Genomic DNA, 17,900 nt, shown 5'->3' on the forward strand with positions numbered 1-17,900 from the left:
AGGTAAGAGCCACAGGGGATTCATTGAGTAGATGTAACACTGCAGTCAAAGTCTCTGAAAGACAGGAAAGTAATGGGCCCTCAATTCTTACCTCAATTACTGGGTTTCTCTGCTTTCAGGTTGGTTCCTACTTCCATCTATAACACTGCTGGTATACAGTTTTTAAAACAATACCCTAGTACTTAAGAACATGGCATTAGTTTTATATAGTTTTAATTAATTAATTAATTAATTTATTTATTTATATTTTTTGAAAGCGAGAGAGTATGAGCAAGTGGAGGAGGGGCAGAGAAAGAAGGAGGAAGAGAATCTTAAGCAGGCTCAATGGCTCAATCTCACAAACAGTGAAATCATCACCTAAGCCAAAATCAAGAGTCGGATGCTTAACTGACTGAGCTAACCCAGATGCCCCCGGTTTTATATTTTGTCTTCATCACTAATTAATTGAATGACTTTGGTCAGGTTGTTTAATCTCTTTGTGCTTCAGTTTACTCTTCTGTAAATGGTTACAATTACATCTAACTCCCTGGATTCTTGTAAAAATTGTATGTCCATATTTATCCATTTATATAGCTACCTACATATCTATTTAGATCTAAATATCTAAATAGATACATATAGATATATAGTATTTGGCATAATATAACTGCTTAATAAATTACAGCAGTCTGCTGTTACTCATGTTTAAACAAGTGCTTTTATTCAATTTACACACCATGACAAGCTCTTTTACACATAGGGTCTTCATATATATATATTTTTTCTTTTCCTAGAATGTGTTTTATTACTTCATCTCTGCTTTCAAATTTTATGTTAATCAAGGTTATTTTCTCTAAACTTTTCTTTATATCAGTGATTCTCAATCTTATCTGCAATCAGGATCACCTATGGAATTTTATAGAAATACAAATGTCAGGGTTCTACCTAGAAATTCTGATTTAGAATGTCTGGATATTTACTTTTTACACACACACACACACACACACACACAATCCCCAGATATATCTGAATAAGTCTCCAGAATTAAGAAGCTCTGCTGTGCTCTCCACAGTTTCTTCACATGGTCTCATCCATGTTTGTTTTCCTCGAACATCAGCAGACACCCAGGTTATGTTTATAGCCTTGGTTTTTCTCCATGATCTTTCCCCTGTGCATTTAAGTGCCAGACTTATATGCACAGCTGCAACTACTTGGATGCTCAAAGAATGCCCACACTTTATATACCATCACCCCTCCATCTAATCTCCTTTCTTATATTCCCGGTGTTGGTAAGGGGCACCATAATCCACCCAGTAAGTTAACAGCTCAGACTTGAATGTTATTCACAAGGTAATAAAATTTATATGTAACAATGACCTCAAAGAAAATCACCCATAATTCCAACTGTTACATGCTTTGATCACACTGCTATATGCATTTTTTTTAATTGAGGAATTAGAGTGTGTCTATGTTCTCTTTCTAAAATAAGTCAATTCATTGCTTTTGAAAATGCCAGATTGCTAGGGCAAGTACATATAAAATGTATATGTGATAAATGAGCCACTAAAATTAATTTGAAAGTGATGGATTATACAATAACTGATGTTGGAGTGAATGGCTAAGCATTTGGAAAAAAAAATCATTCCCCAGTTACATTCTATACTGTAATATATTTCAGATAAATTAAATAGATAAAGTAGACAAAAATTCTAAAAATTAAATACAGTTGCTCTGAGCTGGAAGAAATTTTAAAATGATACTCTAGGAACTTTAAGGTAAATAACTGAGAGATTTGACCACATAAGAATTAAAACAAAAAGTTTTTGCTTTGACAAAAATCACTCAATATTAAAACAACAAACTGGTGAACACTCAACATTATGCCTATGCTCTTTAAGGTTAAAAATAGCTCATATAAGAAACATGTATACCACAATAGAAAAACGTAAGGAGTTGAATGTGCTGATACATAAAACTAATCAAATAAGTGAAAAATTTTTTTAATGTTTATTTATTTTTGAGAGATAGAGAGACAGAGTGTGTGAGCAGGGAAGGGGCAGGGAGAGAGGGAGACACAGAATCCGAAGCAGGCTCCAGACCCTGAGCTGTCAGCACAGAGTCCTATGCAGGCTCAAACCCATGAGCAGTGAGATCATGACGTGAGCAGAAGTTGATGCTTAATTGACTGAGACACCCAGATGCCCCTCAAATAAGTGAAAATTTAAAAACAAAATATAGCATTTACTAACCACATTAGCAAAGATGGAAAACAGGACAATAATCTGTGTATGAGCAAATATTCACTGTAATTTGGTAGACATGCAAATGGGTACAACCTCTCTCAAGGACAGTTTGGTGTTACACATCAAATTTAAAACATACCAATATGTGATCATGTGATTCTACTTACAAAAATTCAACTAGGGGTGCCTGGGTGACTCAGTCGGTTAAGCGTCCGACTTTGGCTCAGGTCATGATCTCGTGGTTCAACTAGAAGTAAATGGCTAAGTGAACAAAAATATAGGCACAAGAATATTTATCAAACTTAGTTTTTCATATCAAAAATAGGAATGAATGTGCTTTGATAAAGAATTGACACAATATGTTTCAATTAAATAATATGTAAACAGTAATAATAATGTCATAGACATGGAAAAATATATATCATAGAAGAAAGAAGCAAATAGAGGGAGCTTGATTCCTGTTTAGAAAATGAGTATGGTACACTCTATAATGTTCCCAGTGATTTCCTTTATGTAGTGGTGTTATGTGAAGGTTTTACTGAATTCTATTACTTGCCTAGGTTTTCTGTGTTTAGTCCAATGAGCATGTATTATCTTATTATTATAAAATACAATGAATCTATTTATCAGAAAAATAAAGGGGAGGGTTGGCAAATCTTGGAAGCTGGATCTTCTTATTTTTGTTATAATGTTGGCAGTGGTAGGTAAAAGTTTAGAACAATTGTTCTATCAGACTGCCCTAACCATATGAAGTTAGATAAGATGTAAAGATAAAAACATAGCTAGGTTTCAAAGATCCATTTATTTTTTGTGCTTGCTTTCTGGAACAAAAGCAAAGCACGTGGAAGGTGAGTTGATATATATATCGATCGTATAATATGTGATAGGTATTGTGTTACGTATTGGCCATGCCTAAATAGTCGTTTAGTGATTGGATTATGGTCACATTCAGGAAATGGTCATTGTCTGCTACCCAAGCAGGAGGAATTAAATCATTGGGCATATTCTCCTGCGATCCAGAAATGGTTTTCAGTAACTACCAACCGGAGTCAAAAGAGAATCTCTGCATTAGATTTTTGAAAGGATTGTTATTGCGCTTATCTAAATATGGCATATGTTTTAATTGGCAATTAAGGCATACCTAATGCACTGTGGGGCAGGAGGATGACATCTGGGAACATGGGCAGGTGGAATGCCTGAGAAAACCATTGTTCTTTTAATCTGGACCCCAGGAATTACACAAGGTGTGTGTCAATTTCCTTAGGAGAACCTGAGTCCTTTAGTTGTGTTTTAATCTAACCTGTTCACTTGACACATTTATTCTAATTGGTATTACTCTGCAAGTTGCTAAAAAAATATGAAAATACTAGTGATTGCCTCATTAATATTCAGGGACCTCCTGTGAGGGAGGTAAAGCTCAACAGCTGGCTTCTTCCCACCTAGGCTCACAAGAGAATTGTCTCAGTATGCCTCACAAGTTATTCAGAGTTGTAAAGAAGACCCAAATACAAAATTAGAATAATGCTTTCTTACCTCAGTCGGATCACTCACAGCAGATTGTGTAGAGCTAGGTAAAACTTTGACGACCGACAAAAATAGTTTTTGACTGAAACTGGCCTTCTCTTATGACCCATCCCAACAATTGTGGATTTATTTTGGGCAGTGGCTACACCAGCCTTTGAACAATAGGAGCCATCAAATCAAGACGCTTTGACCTGAAACCAAAGTAAAAATGCCTTCGAATCTTGTCCCCAAATCTGTAAGTTGAGGGTGATGATAATACATACTTCACACGGCTGTAGCGAGGACCAGATGAAACAGATGATAGGGAATTGTAAATCAAACTAAAAATTTGATTTCTTCTTCTCCGATAACATTGGCAACATTTTACAAGACTAGGCCAACACAAGACTCTTAAGACTCTATGGAGACAAGTACTCTCAAACAGCACTGCTGGGACCAGAAGTTGGTATAAAATTTTCAAAGGCATTTTGGCAGTGTATTTCTGAAGCACACTTCCTTCAATCCAACATTTCACTTCTTAGAATCTGTACTACAGAAATCCTACGTGATTAGGTAAAGAACGATGTATAGTATGTTTATTGCAGCGTTTTTTTTTTTGAAGTGAAAAATTTGAGGCCATTTAAACACCCATCACGAAGAAAATGGCTACATGTAATAGAGTAAAACCAAGATATGGCATTCTGTGTAGACCTTAGGAAAAAAACCTGTGTATATCTATATATCTATATAGTAATATCTGTATATCTATATATATCTAAATATCTATATACAGATACATATAGATACAGATAAAGATATACAAGGTTGTCTGTGTTATATGGAAGGTTGTTCAGGATGTATCATCAAAAGAAAAAGGCTAGCTACAAAATAGCACCTAGAGGATGACACCATTTCTGTTGAGAGAGAGAAAGAGAGAAAGGAAGGAAAGAAAGAAGGGAGAGAGGGAGGAAGCATCTGTGCATATAGCTTGGAATGCATGCCATGATATTACCAATAACAGCTTGTGGACTGGAATTAGGACAGGGCTTTCAACATTTATTATATATAATCCTCTAATTAAAAAAATTTTTTTAATGTTTATTATTTTTGAGACAGAGACAGAGACAGAGACCAAACAGGGAAGGGGCAGAGAGAGAGGGAGGCACAGAATCGGAAGCAGGCTCAAGGATCTGAGCTTTCAGCACAGAGCCCGATGCAGGGCTTGAACTCACAGACCACGAGATCATGACCTGACCCGTAGTCGGCCGCCCAACTGACTGAGCCACCCAGGCTCCCCTCTAATTGTTTTTTTTTTTTTTAAGTAACAGTTACTATCTTGGAAATAAAGTCATAAAAGAAAAATAAGATACTTATGTGAAAACACTAGTCCTTCAATATTCATTTCTAATTTACTTACCCTGCTCTCACCACTTCTTTTGAAAACATTATTTCCTCCCTCCTTCCCTCTCTCTCTCCCTCTCTTCTCCTCTCTCATAGTTCATTTTTTTTTTTCACATGAGGTCAGAGCCAGATTATATTTTGGTGCTTTTTCAATTTTTTTGGGTCCCTGTTTGCCTACTCAGAAAAGTCCTGGTGCTTAATAAGGCATTCAAGGCCATCCCCACTTTAGATGAGGGGACGATTTAGGATATTTAGGATAAGATATAGGAAAGATTTCAGAGAAGTGATGAGTAAAGATAAGAAAATCGTACCATTGTTTGTAGGTATTTCGCTAACTACGCAGTGTGCCGTCCTTTTATATTCCTGGTTATCTTACCATTGATGCGACCTGGTAAAACTCCATGCAACCTATGACGGCACCTGACTGAATTTCACATCCTCCCCTCCCAAGGCACTTACTCTTATGCCATAAGCTATGTAAGGAGTTACCCTCCATATCACTTTGTCTCGTTCATTCCACTAGTATAGCCCGTGTAATAAATTATTATTAAAATATTCTATAGTTGCCTCATTCAAATCTGGGCATTTTATACTTGTTATCTGAGTGAATACACCAAAGTTAAGCTCTGTCTGATTCACACACCATTGTGATTCATGACTATCTAGAATGGCGGCCACACATTAGGACCATGAACCTGTGCCAGACTGTGCTGTGGAGTCTGGGTGGATATTAGTGAATAAGATACCTGCTCTTTTGTGATATTGTAATCCGATGTGCTTTTCTCTTTCTTTTGGCAACCACATCCTGATTTTCCTTAGGAGGACAAGGACCTACTTTCAGACTACATGTTTAGATAAATCTTTCTTCCATAACTGGATCTGGAAGGCAGTAGGCATTGAAGTGGTCTTGGCCAACTGGGGGCATCATATTCCCCTAATTGTGGTGATAGTCAAAGATGGGCATGGGATTCAGACGAGGAAAATCAGTGTTAAACTTGGGATTTATAATGGATAGGCAAGAAGAGTCTTTTTGCCTTTTCACTGGGTTTGAACTTTGGGGATATTTAAGTCTAGAGCTCTCGGTGAGCCATGGTGTGAAATCTAAGCATAAAGCCAACATGAAGGAGAGAGGGGTGGCAAGATGGAGACAGCCTGAACTCTGTGGTAACTGTATGAGCCTCTGGACCAAGTCCTACCGGAACCCGCTTATGCCTCAGGGGTTTTCCATTAACAATTCAATAATTTCCTTATTTGCTTAAGCAAGGTTGTATTTTTGTGAATGTGTAATTTGAATCCCAGAATTCTAATACCTTAGATTGTGAAAAGTGGTAGATTGTGCCATTACTTTAAGCATCTGGCAAGGAATTAAAATTAGCTGTAATTTTTAAAAATTCACAAAAACCCAAGGAGGTTGCCGCAAATAAAGAAATCTTGGAAGACTTTTGTCTTTTAATTGAAAGACCTTTTTAAAAAACATGTAAATATTTTATTGTTTCCCGTATACAGAAGATACATCATATGTCTTCCAATGAAGACAGGCTCAGACATGTCCTTATGATCCAGTCAAAGAAACATCTCTTGCTTCTTACTGTGACCAAAACAGCTTTCAGTATAAACAGGTAATGATTGTACATTGCCCTGATATTCTTTATTCCAACGTCACTAGTAAGGTGGTCCCACAAACAGGACTAAAAACTAGGGATCTGTCCAGTTTGTAGCATTGGGGGGTGTTGCTTTTTCTGACCACAGAAAGAATGCATCACTCACTTATCTTGGAGGTTTGTTTCTACTTTACATGTGGCCCATGTTTAATACCTTCATCGAAGTAATCACCATCATTAGAATCAATAGGAGATCATATTCACTCAAAGTGTTGAATGCTATCATTGCCTTTTTAGAACTTATGCCTTATGTTTAAAAAACGATAATATATATTGAGGATAATTTCAGTAAGCTGCACTAATGTAGATGGGCTAATTTCTTTAGAAGAGCGTAGTTAAAAGATACATCATATTAATAAAGAAAGATTTAACTGTGTTCAACCTTTGTGATTTTGATTTATGTGGTGATTTTCAAAATCAAAGAGACAAGACAATTTAAGAGGGAGGACAATTGTATTACCATCCTCTAAGGAGAGACGATTTTGAAAAGTACTTGGAGAAAGGGATGGAAACTAATAAGAGTATATCTTAATAATCTAGGTATAAGTTGACCGGGGATCAATCCAGTGTACCCACCAAATATTTAGGTGGTACCCAAAGCCACAGTCTGTTTAAATTATTTGAAAAAAATATCAATCCAAAATAGGTGCTCACTTAGAAGTCTTTAGTAAATAATGTCATAGTCATTTCTGTACATTTCATAAAATGTTGCTATCTTGAAAATCGCTCTTTGTTATTGTTGCTTCTCTAATTTCAAATTTGGAAAAGCCGAGCTGGCGGCATCATATTAATATATTTACAGGATGAACTATGTAGATGGGGTGTAATTTTTGCAGATTGTAGAATCGGAGAATACTGACGCACCAGGAGGAAACCCTGATATTTGAAACCCTAGTCAGGAAACTATTTAAAAAATATATTTCCTGATTGTTTTCTCATTAAAAGTGCTGAAGTTCTTTTATTAGAAGTATTTTAACATATTGTGTCGAGCACATATGTGTGTAGAGTTCTGAAAACAAGTCTTTAAAAGGAGGTGAGGTCACAGACCATTTGAGGGATATATGTGTGCACGTTCTATTTGTCAGCCACTTTACTGGCTATTTTGCCATTTTGTTCTCACAGTGAGGTAGGTATTAATGCCCCCCGTCCTAAAAAGTTGAGGCTACAGAAGACAAAATGCTTGCCCAATGGCCCTTAGATGATAAGAGAATCAGGAACCAAAAAGAGTCTGTCTAAAAGAAAGCTCGCTTTCTAAATCTTTTTTCTTATATTTCTAATATTCTAACCTTTCTATTTTCTGATCTTCTGCTGTGTTACAACGTGCACTTCTAGGTTCTTGTTGACAATAGGCCCGCTTCCTCCTATTCTTCTGGTTCCTCCACGTCCTTCACAATTCTAACTTGTATTCTTCAAGAACTCTTGATAGAGCTGAGCTCTCCTTCTTCATATACACCATTGCAGGAGTCCTTCGAGACAGGGCCAATTGCAATGTCTCACCTTACATCTTGACAGCTGGGATACAGAAAACGTAGCATATTTCACAAACAGTGATAGTGTTAACACTAGCTAAACTAGCAAAATCTTTAAAGCCTTACTATGTGTCAGTCATTAGACTAAGTGCTTTACCTTAATTATCCCATTTAATATTCTTAAAAATCACACAAGTGGTTAGTATTTTGCCCTGCTTTTAAAGATGAGGAAAGAGAATTTGAATAAAATCCTCAGGATGACATAGTAAAGGCTTGAAGAGCAGGTATCTTTCTGGTGGTGTTGGTAGACAAAGGCAGGGGTGTTCTTACATGTTTTGTCTCATTGGAGGACCCATCTCTCTGTATCAGTAGGGTTACCTTTGCCATGTGGACAGGAGGTTTTGCTTAGTTTCATGTGTTTCCTGACTCAAAAGAAACAATATTTGACCCAAAGATTTCACAACCGTTCAGTTCTTAGCAATCGCCAGTGTCTGAAAAGTACAGCTGAAATCGTTTCACTTCTAGTTTCTGAAATATTGGGTGTTTGAAAGGTGTACAGTTCTCGAAGGTTAGTTTCCAGTTATCATTGTAAAACAGTGTGTCACCTTCGAAGTTATTTCTAAAAGATATGCATGATGACGATGTTTTGGTTTGATTTAAGATTGGCGTTTGAAAATGTAATAGACATTCCTAAGATGAGTTGATTTTAAAATGCCTCATGAAAAAGGAAACGCACTTAAACTAGAAAGGGGAATTTGGCACGAGTGACTTGTTAGCTGGTAAAAATAGGTGTCTAATTCTGGAGGAATCCATTATTAAGTGCTTCATAGGGAGAAGATCGAAATACAACATCTCACCCCCCTTTGTTTCTGATATTTTGCAGTGGCTCATAATGCTAACTTTGACGTGGATAGTATTTAACAGTAAGCAACAGAAGCTACTTTTCCTTCTCTTCTTACTCTCAAGATTTAATTCTTCACACTACCATCCACAAAAACATGCGCGCATGCGCGCGCGCGCGCGCACACACACACACGCACACAGTAATAAAAAGACGTTGGGAAGAAATGCAGCATGCATTTGCAGGTCTAGATGGACCTTTCTGCCTTAAACAACGAAAGGCAATGCTGCCGAAGCAAATGGTCTTGCATTCATATATATTCTTTTTAAGATACAGGCAATTAAAAGTTTTAGAACTTTACATATGCTGTGTAAAATTTTAAACCCCCTCCTTCCACAGGAGAACACTGGAAGAGTCCCAAGATTTTCTTTCAAGAAACATCATATTAATATTCTCGTGTATTTGAGATTTAACATTTCATATTCTTTCCTCTGCACCTTTTATTGTTCCTATTTACAGTGCACCTGAAACACATTGTGTAATTGGCAGAGAGCCCAGATTTTCCATTTAGGAACAGTTTGATGATTTCACTTTTTCTTCTTCCTTTTTTTTTTTTTTTCAAACAGCAGGTGCTCTACATTGTAAACAATGCCAGTCGCCATAATATTATTAGCTTTTGAATTTTTATTACATTCTTGCCTCCTTACATATTTTAAACTTCAGTGCAAGGAATTTTTGGCATCAGTTCAGCAAGCTTCTTATTTCATAAGGAAGATAGATTCCAGCGAAGAGAGTGCTTCATTGTCATTTATAATTAGAAAGTGTTAAGATTTACCTAATCATAAAATCACCCAATATTTTCAGGTTTGTTTCTAATTTTCTAGGCAATACATTCACATCTGTCCCATGCAGAATGCTAATTCCCTTTCAGTTACATTAGTTTCTCAAATGTTTAACCCTTTGTTTACCTGTTATTTAATATAACTCTCTTTTGGCTTGACTTTCCTATGAAGGCTGTAGTTAAAAGCTGTTTTTTTTAAACACTTCTAAAATGGCCAAACGTCATCAGAATCAATGCATTCAATTGAGTTGTTTTAGCAATCAATGTGTATCGCTGTGTGATCGATGTAGCTTCAGCAGTCAGCATACAATAAGGAGATGGCCGAAGTGATACAATTGACTGTGCCTCTTGCCAAATGTAATTTATCATATTCCCAGCAACATGACCAAACATCCAGCAGGGAGACGGTGTTTTTGCACATAGCAAGTGCTCAATAAGTATTTGCTAAAATAAACAAAGTTGAAAAATACACCCATTGTCCTCAGATGTTAAGATGTTATTACATGTAATACATATGTTTATGAAAATTTTAGGGAAAAAGTGGGTTTTAAAAATAAGTGCAAAGCAATCTTGGAAATATTGAATCAAGCAGTTCAAAATGAATTAGCTGGGTAGTTGATACATTGCAAAAACTGCTATGTATAGACCGATAAACAACAAGAAATTATTTCCAGCTCCAAATCTGGATATTTGTTTCACTTCCTGAGATGAATGTTAAGATAACACTTAGCATAAATAATATTTAGAATTTTTCTTCACAGGTTGTGAGGAACTTTCCATTAGCAAACCAAAAGGGACAAAAAAAAATCAAGCTATTTTATTTCTACAGCTATGCTCTTTCCTGCTAAACTGCATTTAGAGCAACATTTTTTCCAGATCACTTCAATAAGTGAAAGCCCAACAGAGAACAGATGCAATATAAGAGCAATAAAGGAAGGAAAAAAATTAAAAATCCTTTGTTCTCCCTGCAGTACATCCGTAAATCTATTAGCATTATTTTCCTTTCTTCTCTCTCTCTTTCTCCTTTTTTTTTTGTTTTTGCATCCCAAGCCAGATCTCAAGTTCTCTGAAGCAACCCTTAATCAAGCTCCCCAAAGGCCTACGACTGCATGCAGCAATTTCTCCCCTGCTCTCAGCACAGATGTTTCGAGCACATTCCATTACACCTACATGCCATTACAGCTAATGGCTTATTCTGATGAAGAAAGCTGCTTTCTGCTCAGTGCAGCAAAGGGGAAAATTTCCTCCTGTACAGTTCAATCCCTGCAACAATGAAATGTGGGGGCAGGTGGTACAACAGAACTCTCTAATGTTAATTACATACTGTATTACCCCCAAATTTGGCTGGTCATTAATTATGCTAATTTACCTTCCTGAAAATTAGCACCATCAATGTGAACATTTGAGCAGATTATAGCAAAATGTAGTCTATCATAGTTGCTTGTAAACCTGAACCTTCTGAGCCATCCAAAGAAAAGATGACTGTTGTCGGATAGAGCTAACTTAGAAGAAATGATTTCTGGTTACCCTTGCTATCCCTCATAGTAAATTTCCTAATTTTTCAGGAAAATAACGTGAAAACACAGCAATTTCTGAGAGTCCTGACTAGAAATGCATTTTGTTAATTTTTAAATTGATAAATTGCTAAATACAGAAAAAATAAGGGGAAAAAAAAGACTAAAAAAGCAAAGAAAATAAGCTAGTGTACTTTGCCCTGAAAAAAAAAATCATAGTTATTATTTTGGACTAGAAAGAGTGGAGGGAGTGTGGAAAATAAAACTTCACTGGTAGTATCTGAAGTTTTCATGCTGTGGAGTATAGGGGTTTTCTTCTATCCATTTTTCATAGTCTTGATAAAGAGAGATGAACATTGTCTTTAACAGCTACTGCAGTTATAGACTGTATTTTTTTTAATTTATTACTCTATAAAAAATTAGCACATCTCCCCTTCCAACTAAAGCTCAGATTTTACCATATTGATCATAGTTTAATAAAGCGTATGAATCAGGTTAGGCTCATTTTCCGTATGAATTAAATAAGTACAATTTCCTTTCGGCCTGTAGAAATTGATTGGATTTCAGAAGTAAATAGAATATCTTCTGTATGGAGTGAACAGTCTCCTTTTCCTCTTCAAGGCTGCTGTTTCCTTCCATCCATCTCCAAGAAGCCATCATCATATTAACATAGATGACAATCTGGCAAGGAGGTGCTGATCAAAGATAAATTTCACACTCGCACTTCGCATTTTCTAATTACACCATCTGTGTCAGACTCTTTCGTGGCAGTTCTGCCCAATCTGTCAAATGCTGCGTGCCTATGGGAATGCAGAGGAGCTGAGAAAATCTCTTCGTCTCCCTCCACCCTCCCAGCCGATCCATCACCCCCAATCGGAGCTGGGCAGATAGATTAGTCTAATTGGGGACTGGAATGAAGGTTCCAGGTTGAATGGGAGATGAGGTGTTTGGGGGACGCAAGACATGAGATTGCAATTTGAATCATATTATGGGGCCTGCCCTCGCTTGTCTGGGAGCAGGCTGAGAACAAGCCGTGCATGCGGTATCAGGATGGGAGGGGTGAAGACAGGGAGCCGTTTTTAAAAGAATCATGAATGAGAAAGTGTCTCCTTTCATTTCTCTCTGTTTCTTTCAGACACGTTAAGGATAAATGATTGTGAACAGGCACTGAGGGGAGGCTCTCGGCCTTTTATTATAATGTTATAAAACATAAGTATAAGGAGTTAAACACAATGACCCAGTCGATATGGCCAGATCTAATCTAATCAAGGCCAAGTAAATAAATCCAACAGCTTTCCCCAAATAACACAAATTAGTTCTTGTGGAATGTATATGACAGTCACAAATGGACACAATGGACTAAAACCGGGAGGCACTGGAGGCTGCTAGCAACTCTAATAAAGAGTTCTCAAAATATATTAAACTTTAAGATCCACTTTGATCCCCCCTTTTTTTAATTTAGGGTGACAGAGTCCATGAAATACCAAAGAAAAATGAAATGATTGCCCTTTCAAACCAGAGCCATGGCATAGCTAACTATTCCTAGTTACTGATTTCTCTCTGCCACACGTCACTGCCTTTAAGTCATGTTGCCAGTGACGCCAAGGTAAGCAAATAAATGTAATAGCTCATTTTTGACTCTGCCGGGGGGTACACTTTTGTGTGTTTATCCAAAAAATGGGACTGCTATGAAACCAAGGAGAATCTACCCTTTCTTCCTCTTTTAATATAAAAAAAAATCTTATGATAGTACTGCTTCTACTGGCCTTAAGAATTTGGAATCACTTTTTATCTTAGCCATTCTCCGATGGGAAGGTGCGTAGTGAAATGGAACCAGAAAAATGATGAGTTCGAAAATTTGATGGTTCCATTCATTACTTCCCTGACTCTCTGTTTTCCATAAACTTAATTCTTCCCATTTCACGTTTGTGGCATATGCATGTGAAGGCATGCGAAAGATCATAAAACATCCCCGAAACGATGTCATATTGTTCACGCATTCATTTGTTTATGCCTTGTTTCAAATCATGTGATATTTCAAGTAGCTCTTTAATTACAGTTGATTGAAGAGACCTTTCCCCAAATTTACCATCCCAACGTCCAGATGCAGAAGGGGGGACTTCTTGTGTACTCATTTTGTCCTGTAAGGACTCAGTGCTTGCAGGACAAGGACTATGTCTCATTATTCTCTGTCTTGCATATCGCACATGATCACAAGTTGTTTATTAAATAGCATCGGTATTTCATATTCATAAAGAGAGAAAAATGCTACTTGAGTCATTGAGTAAACCAGGCTGACAGTGCTGACATGATTGCATTTGTAGGGAAGGAAACCCCCTCAACAACCTGTCACTTTAGCATTTCCTTGCTTCTGAAAATCAGGAATTTGCCATCAAATATTTTTGCAAACTTTGTAGTTTTTCTTCAATTCTAGAATTTATCCTCTTAATGTGATGAACAAGGTGACCTTCATATGGCCTATTCCTGAATGGTTTCATTGTGAAGGCATAAATAGATAAAGTTTAAGCCTCTACTTACAGAGACTGTCTTATCCAACCATGGTAATAAATCCGTGGAACTACTGATCTTATGGGTGTTTATCGTTTTCTGCTTTATTAAGATTCATTATCATTAGCTGCTTCTCTAGATAGATAGATACGTACATACACACATACATACATACACATACGCTTGTATACATCTTATCTATCTATCTATGTATCTGTCTGTCTATCCATCTATCCAATAGTAATATAACTCAAGAATTCAGAGAAAATGTAAGAACATTACAGACAATTAAGTTAAAGCCCAGAGACTGTGCATATGTTAAGGAAACACTAAAGAAATCTATTTTTGTTTGAAGAGTAGAAAGATGAGGAGAAAATTAGAAACAGTATTTAATTTCGTGAGGAGTCAATGTCCATGGTGCGTAGGACAGTGTTCTTCATTTCACATCTTTTGATTGCCCTAAGCATGGGCCTATTTGAGGGATCCACTTAGGAAATGTTGTCATTGAGTCACTTAATCAACCCACGTGCTAATTCAGTTGTGAGGGGGCACTGGATATTAGCAGAGGCAGATGAATTTTTGTTTTCAATTATTTCCATGCAACAGTGTTCAATGTCTTCTCTAGTTTCATGAATTCCTAGACAGCTAGAAACAAAATATTCGTACATCCTGTGCATTCTTAGAGAAAGCAAATGACCACTTCCAGTGTTATTTGCAGAATTGTATGTTTCTGGAGTATGAACTTTCCTCCATTCTGCTTAAAGAATATTGGTTATCAGATGGTAAATACATGTGGTCTGTTATAATACATAATTTTCAAATTTAAAACTGAGTTATTACATATGATGTTTTTCTTCACTAAACTCATAAAACAATTTTGTCTCCTGATATGTAATTGCTAGATCTTTGACAGCTCTAAGATATCTACAATATAGTGTCACACTTGAAAATGCTAATATATTTTTTATTTTTTAAGAGATTTTAAAAAAACATTTACTTATTTTAAAGAGGGGGGCAGAGAGAGGAAGGCAGAGGATTCAAAGTGCGTTTCACACTGATAGCAGAGATCACGATGCGGGGCTCCAGCTCATGAACCGTGAGATCTTGACCTGTGCAGACATCAGACGCCCAACCCACTGAGCCACCCAGGCACCCCTGGAAATACTCATGTATTAAGTAGAGATCTTTTCTAAATTCACAAGTAAAATTAAAAAAAAATACTTGAGATTTCAAAGGAGCAAAAGGGCGTAGAGACGTGGGGAAGTCTGTACCACTGTTTTAACCATTCCCAATCACTTCCAGAACTTGGTTTCTGCCCCAACACCCACTTCCATGTCACATTTCCATTAAGCACTACGAACTAAAAATAAAGTAATTATGTCACAGTGATGGAATCCAATCCAAGGAATCATGCATTCTTATTTCAGTAATGCTTCTATGTATAAATATTTCAAGAATAAAGATTATTTTTGTGCTCTCTGGCTCACTAAAACTCAACAACTCAAAGTATAATATTTACAAAAAAGAAAAGTAACATTTGGGGCCAGTATTCACAGAGCTGTCTCCTAGATAAGGCATTAGGATGGGAAACCTCCAGCTTCACCTCCATCATCCTGGAAACCAAACGGAGAAAAGCCCTCCTGCCAACTCTGTCTCATCTTGATCACTGTCCAATCCCACCCCAGCAAGCTATGTTTCACACCCCATTTCGAGCACGCTTGGAGGGGCACCCAAAGATTTGGAAGTAGACTCAAAGCTTATCTCGACTCTCCAGACATCAGCAGTGTGAAAAACGGGACTTTTTAAAATAACGTTTCCTGTTCTTCCTGCTTCTGGTCAAGCCAAAAATTCCATAGGGACCGTTGTTCTCATGGAATTTTGGCACCTTCTCTGCAAGGCACAGCCAGAATCTGGACGTGCAGAGGGATGTGGAAATTGAAACCGATTGAAAAGTCTCAAATCAGGGCCACAAAAAATGTTAGGGGAAGCACATCTAACAGGGCTGGAGTTCACAAGAACACTGAATATATGAGTGCAGTTTCCCTAATGACATAGTTGAAGTCCAGCCAATCTCCCAAGATTCATTCTCAACACGGGTCTTACAGTCAGTATCTATGGGACTCCACGTAGACTCACAACTAGTGACTTCTCAGTCAGTCCAATCTCTGGGGAGAGAAATTTCAAATACTCTTCACGATTAAACATTTTTGCTTACTTACAGTGAGCAGATTGATTGGCAAACAAAGAATAATAAATGTAAAAAAAAAAAAGGAATCTTTTTTTTTAAAGAAATTATACTGGGATTGGGAAAAAATAAGAAATTTTCTATAAAGACAGCATTTTGGGGCACCTGGGTGGCTCAGTCAGTTAAGCCTCCAACTCTTGATTTCGGCTCATGTCCTGATCTCACGGTTCATGGGATCGAGCCCAACACTGGGCTCTGTGTTGACAGTGCAGAGCCTGCTTGGGAGTCTCTCTGCCTCTCTCTCTGCCCCTCCTCTGCTTGCACATGCACACACACTCTCTCTCTCAAAATAAATAAATACACATTTTTAAAAAGACAACGTTTTTCTGAGCTGCTCACTAACATCTCACTGATAAGCTGATTTAACTGTGCAAATATAGTCCTAGACATTGATAAAATACGGTAAGTGAAATGGACGCTTAACATACTGATAGTTACTTGAAGGATGCAAGTGCAGATAAATAAAACTTTTTCTTTTTGTTTCTTGAGGAATTTAATAAATTTTCTCCAATTACAGAAATTTTTGCTTAAAAATTCTATTGTATCAATGGTCATTGGTTTATAAACCAATTGGTTTATGAACGCACTGGTTTGCAATATCATAGGAAACATATATATTTTTTTTTTAATTTTTTTTTTCAAAAAAATATGGAACGCTTCACGAATTTGCGTGTCATCCTTGCGCAGGGGCCATGCTAATCTTCTCTGTATCGTTCCAATTTTTAGCGTATGTGCTGCCGAAGCGAGCACAGGAAACATATTTTTTAATAGCCTTTTTATAAAGACTGTGTTTGGGCTTGCATCCGGTTAAGTTTCCATCATTGCGTTGAATGTGCCACTGGGGTATCTGACTCAAGGGCATGGTGTTTTAGCAAAGCAAAGTGTGAGCAAACACTCTCGATGCCAACGTGAACACGGTGTGGCTCTGTCTGCCCACAGGCTGCAGAAGGTTGAGACCACCTTCTAGACATTCAACCCAAATAAAAACGGTATCATCCTGATATAAAAAAATAAGTTCAAAGTCTTGGATTTGATGGGAAAAGGGATTTTGTAAGAACCCAAGGGCAATACTTGAATTATTGTGAAAAAGATTTCAACTCCTTAATTCACATTAGATATGTGTACTTCTTATCAGATGCAATCTTTGCATGGACAATAAGCTTTTTTAAAATTAAAACATGTGGTTTGAGAGTGTTTGGCATGAAACCATTACCCAAACACAAAGTCTTTTGTAAATGAGCTTAGAATATTTGTAAAGCTTATTGATAAATAGGTGTTCCCCCCCACCCCCGAATATTCAAAGTCCAGAATGTCCAAACTGGACTTTATTCAGGCCAAGATAAGAGTTCCACATGACAGTGTAGAGAGAAGGCCACAGAACAGAACGGCTGTTGCACACCTTTCTGGATGAGACCACGACCAGCGTGCCCGACACAAAGCAGGAAGGACGCACTTAGAATTATGTGGCAGATAGGTTTATCACACTCAGATGGCAGGCCCACAAATAAGTCCTCAAAGAATCTAGAGTTCAAGAAGGAAATTTTGCAACGTGACTTTACCACTTACTGATAACACAAGGCATCAAGAGGACGGGTGAAAATCATGTTTTAGAGTAAGCCACCGCAGGTGGAAATTCTGCATCTCCCCTGATGAGCTGTGCAATCCTCAGAGAAGTTACTTAGCGTCTCTCTGAGC

General features: G+C 37.2%; 1 non-coding gene across 1 annotated transcript; it reads right to left on the minus strand.

Annotated features, from left to right (window-relative positions):
- Positions 1–16,847: 16,847 nt before the first annotated feature.
- Positions 16,848–16,955, minus strand: LOC125156807 (U6 spliceosomal RNA). The gene has a single exon (XR_007148785.1). It is a non-coding gene; the product is annotated as a U6 spliceosomal RNA (small nuclear RNA).
- Between the last annotated feature and the right edge of the window lie 945 nt (positions 16,956–17,900).

The sequence above is a fragment of the Prionailurus viverrinus genome, chromosome F2 (genome assembly GCF_022837055.1).
Source record: "Prionailurus viverrinus isolate Anna chromosome F2, UM_Priviv_1.0, whole genome shotgun sequence".
Lineage (NCBI taxonomy): Eukaryota > Metazoa > Chordata > Mammalia > Carnivora > Felidae > Prionailurus > Prionailurus viverrinus.